Source organism: Silene latifolia, chromosome 5 (genome assembly GCF_048544455.1).
Source record: "Silene latifolia isolate original U9 population chromosome 5, ASM4854445v1, whole genome shotgun sequence".
In the NCBI taxonomy this organism is placed as follows: Eukaryota; Viridiplantae; Streptophyta; class Magnoliopsida; order Caryophyllales; family Caryophyllaceae; genus Silene; species Silene latifolia.
The window spans coordinates 4,345,028-4,350,416 of NC_133530.1; positions in this window are offsets into that span (position 1 = coordinate 4,345,028).

Here is a 5,389-nt window from a genome sequence, read left to right on the forward strand (position 1 = left end):
GGATTTTGCTCCACATTCACAAGTTAATTCTGCTTTTGATTCTAACATGGTTGATGGCATTGTTGATTCAGTTATGCAGAAAGTTATGCAAAACCTGAGTGACAAGACTAGCACTAGTTCTACAGCTACTGCAAGTTTTGTAGGTAAATTTGGTTGGTCCAATGCTGTGGTCAACTGTTTTGATGCTTTTAATTGGATTGTTGATACTGGGGCATCAGATCATATGACATCTCAGTTATCAATTCTGAGTAATGTTCAGACATTAGAGAAGCCCCTTATTGTTGCCCTACCAGATGGTAGTATCAAATTTGTTTACAATATGGGAAGAGTTGTTTTAACTCCTACAATTACATTGAATAATGTTCTAGTTATTCCTGGTTTTAGACAGAATCTTCTTTCTGTTAGTAAGCTTGTAGAACAGTCTAAGATGACAGCTATCTTCACACCTACTGAATGTATCTTACAGGTTCTTTCAAGTAGGAACATTCTGGGGAGAGCTAGAAGAATTGGGGATCTCTACAAGCTTAGTCCAGCAGCAGGGAGCATGACTGGCAGGAATAAACCAGTAGCAGGGAGCTTAACTGGAAGGAATACTAGAATAAGTAGTTGTAGTCTTAGACAATCCCAGGATATTGTTAGTAGACAAGTGTTCAATGTAAAAACAATTGAAACTCAGCTAATTCATGACAGACTGGGTCATACATCTTTTGAGAAGTTAAAGCATGTAGTGGGGTTGAATAAGTGTACTCTTCAACAATTTCATTGTGACACTTGTTCTATTGCTAAACATCATAATCTTCCTTATACAAGAAGTCTTTCTCATGCTCATGCTCCATTTGATTTAATACATGCTGATTTATGGGGTCCTTATAGGACACTTGCTTTGAATGGAGCAAGTTATTTTCTTACACTGGTTGATGATTGTTCTAGGTCTACTTGGGTTTAACTACTTCAGAATAAAATGCAAGTACCAGCTCTCCTTAATCAGTTTCTAAACCAGATAAACACACAATTTGAGAAAAAACTCAAAGTATTTAGAAGTGACAATGGTTCTGAATTTATTCAAGCACAATGCCATGAAATGTTTTGTAATAAGGGTGTCATTCATCAAACTAGCATGGCAGGAAGACCACAGCAAAATGGCCGTGTTGAGAGAAAGCACAGGCACTTAATAGAGACAGCTAGATCCTTAAAATTACATGCTAATCTGCCTGCAAAGTTTTGGGGAGATTGTGTTTTGGCTGCTACATATCTTATAAATAAGATGCCAACTAAAATTCTTAATTGGAAAACTCCATATGAGATTTTGTTTCAAGAAAAACCCAAGTATGAAGAATTAAGGGTCTTTGGATGTCTATGCTATGCAAGCATTCCATTGGGTCAGCATGATAAATTTGCAGGAAAGGCAAGGAGGTGCATTATGATTGTTTATCCTTTTGGCAAGAAAGGTTACAAGGTTTATGATCTAGAAACACACAAGTGTTTCTTTAGTAGGGATGTAAAGTTTCAGGAAAATATATTTCCCTTCAGAAAAGGTTCAGCTAATAATCTTCATAGCACATCAGACAAAAATGGTTCTGATGATCCACTGACTCTGGTCAATCCTGGTGCATCTCAGCATCTTGTTTTTCAGAGACCCAATAATATAGAGACCTCAGTTGCAACTGACATTGATACTCCATCATCAGTAGCTACTGATATTCCATCACCAATAGTTGATGCTACAAGGACAGCAGAACATGTTATTACACCCAATGTTGCAGTTGAAATGCCTACCGCAACATCAACTACTCCTGCAATGAATTCAGGGTCTGCAGGGTCAGAGGTTCTTACAGTCACTGAGACTGAACCAAGACGATCTACAAGACCTGTTATTCCTACAGGGAGATTTAAAGATTATCAATGCAGCATAAAACTCCCTACCAGATCTACTTCTGATCAAGCAAGACAAGCATTGCATGCATCTATATTGACTGATCTTACTCAGTTTGATCAAGAATATGTGGTCTCATTATCAAATGTTATTTCTGAGCCTGAGCCCACTCATTATGCTCAAGCAGTCAAGAATCCAAAATGGATTGATGCTATGAAGATGGAATTAGAGGCATTGGAAAGAACAGGAACATGGGAACTAACTGAGTTGCCTCTAGGTCACAAGGCAATAGGACATAAATGGGTTTATAAGATTAAACACAAAGCAGATGGTACCATTGAGAGGTACAAGGCTAGACTAGTAGCCAAAGGCTACAACCAACTAAAAGACAAAGATTACAAAGATACATTCTCACCTGTTGCTAAATTTACCACAGTGAGAACACTGATTGCACTTGCATCTGCTAAACAATGGCCTTTACATCAGTTAGATATCAATAATGCTTTCCTACATGGATTTTTAGATGAAGAAGTCTATATGACAGTGCCACAAGGTTATACAAAGGCTCAACCAGGTCAAGTATGCAAGTTAAAAAGATCATTATATGGCTTAAAACAAGCTTCAAGGCAATAAAACAAGGAGCTTACAAAATATTTACTTGGCATAGGTTTTAAACAATCAAGACATGATTACTCCATGTTTACAAAGGAAGATACAAAATCTGGAGCATTCCTTGTTGCTTTAGTCTATGTAGATGATGTCTTACTTACTGGAAATAGCAAAGAACAAATTCAGAGGGTGAAAGATGGGTTGCATATAAAGTTTACCATCAAAGATTTGGGTCCTGCTAGGTATTTCCTTGGACTGGAACTTGCTAGGAATGACAAAGGTATCCTTATAAATCAACGAAAGTACATTCTTGATATTCTTAAGGATATAGGAATGGAAAATTGCTCAACCACTGAGTTTCCTCTGCCTAAGGGACTACAGTTAAGCATTGAAAAAGGAGAATTACTTTCTGATCCTGAACAATACAGGAGATTGATAGGAAGAATGTTATATTTGAGCCTGAGCAGGCTTGACATTTCCCATTCTGTTCAGCATTTGAGCCAGTTTCTAACTCAACCAAGAGTGCCACACCTCACTGCTGCCTTACATGTAGTAAAATATCTGAAATCTACTATAAACCTGGGGCTATTCTATCCTGCACAGTCTGATATGACACTCAGGGCATATTCTGATGCAGATTGGGCACACTGTCCTTTTAGTTCTAGGTCTCTCAGTGGTTATTGTGTGTTCTTGGGCAAGGCTTTAATATCATGGAAAACAAAAAAGCAAAAAACTGTCAGTAAGAGCTCCACAGAAGCAGAATACCGTAGTATGTCATATACTACCAGTGAAATAGTTTGGTTAGCTGCTCTACTCCAGGATCTGCAAGTTACTGTGCCACTACCTATTCCTCTCTATTGTGACAATAAAGCAGCCCAAAACATTGCTATGAACCCTGTCTTCCATGAACGAACTAAACACCTAAATGCAGACTGTCATTTTGTTCGAGATAAACTGGAAGAAGGTTTCTTATACACTCAGCATGTGAGTTCAGATCAGCAATTGGCAGACATCAAGACAAAACCTCTTGGTGGTCCTCAACACAAGAAGTTATCTTCCAAGCTTGGACTTCTTCAAATTTCAAAGGATTGTCCAGCTTGAGGGGGGGATGAGAACATATAAAGGTAGTTAGGCTTGTAACTAACTAACTAGAGTTGTAACTAACTAAACCTAACAAACACTAGTTAGCTCTAACCGACTTAACTAACTACTATAAATAGAACACCATCCTCCTATAATCAAATTGCTTGTAATCATAACAAATATCAATAATAAGATTACTCCATATTCTCTAATCATCATCAATGTTTCATATCAAGTTTAGTTCATTAATTTGGTTTCATAGATATAATGGTAAATTGCTCAAGTATTTTCAAATGTATAAAGTGAAATGACAAAGGTTAATAAGGCAATTCTAGTATTACAATTATATTAACCAAACTAAAAGTTGTTCTAAAGAGGATAACTAACATATTTTTACGATTTTGTTATCAAGCCAATTTTGTACGCATTTAGTCGGTACATACTCCATGGACATCTATCATTTTTTTTTTGTTAATTGGTATAAACTTATGATTTGAGGACGATGAAGATGTGTTATGATACGTATAGCCGTGCAATGTTAGATATAGTTTAGTTTTAATTAATAATTTATAAATATAATAGATTGTAAATTACAGTTATATACCTACTATATTAATAATTTATAAATAAGTATGAATTTTCATCATGGTCAAACTTACTATTTCAGACGGATCTTGCGGTCTGAAATAAGAATTTGTGATACCCATATTATTCACTCAAATTATGACCAAGTCAACTATTAGGAACAACTTGTTGAGTTGATACAACGTATTGATGGTTCCTGAATCCTGACAAATACAAAATTACTAGGTAGTATCCCGCGTTTCGCGCGGCGGCCTGTTTTAAAATTTTATTATTATAATTGAAAAAAATAACAAAATTTGTATATGACCTTTAATATTTTTAACTATAAATAAAAATAAATCATTTTTTCTCAAATTGAATTTTTTAAGTTTAACTTCAATGTTTTAAAATAAAATACATACCGTTTTAATTAAAACTAATAAGTGATAATTAATTATGCATGATCAATGTTTATAAATTATTTTATGACTGATCAAATATCATATTAATTAAAATAAAATTTATTCGAATAATGCAACAATCAACATTAAGTTCTCAAATTATATCATTTCACTATACTTTATGTTCCGAATCAATTAATATTCGTTCAAAATAATGTGAATATAATTTTATATAATTTTTTGTTTTTTATTTATAACGTGTGATATTAATGTATCGAACATATAGAGTTCAAACTCAACTTATTCAAATGTATTCGTTGTGTCTTACACGTGTTATGCGACAAACATATCTATAAGAATTGCACCTTTTGTATTTTTAAACAACTATATATAAATGATGTTTAAGAATTTACCTGTAAATAAAATAGGTTAAACTTTCTTAAATAATATTTTTGAGGTTTAACTTCAAAGTATTTAGAAGATGACATATAAAATATTTAACTAAAAGTAATATTTAGCTAGTCATGATCAATATTTATACTCGACGTATACATATTTTAATTGAAAATATTAAAGAAAAATATAACGTTTTTTCTACTTCTTCATGTCGTTTATAATTCTATATTATTTTATAATCATTACTTTTGTTTTGATTATTTAAATACACTCGCGATCACTGTGTACATACATACTCGTTATCACACTATTTAAAGCTATCAAAATCTCACATATATTCAGTTTTTCGCAATATATTTTCTTTCATTCCCACTTAAGAACTTATCTTTTAGTAGGCTTTTTAAGTTATGTTTTTAAGAAATACAATGACTCATCCAAATATATTTTTCTTAGCATTTAATGA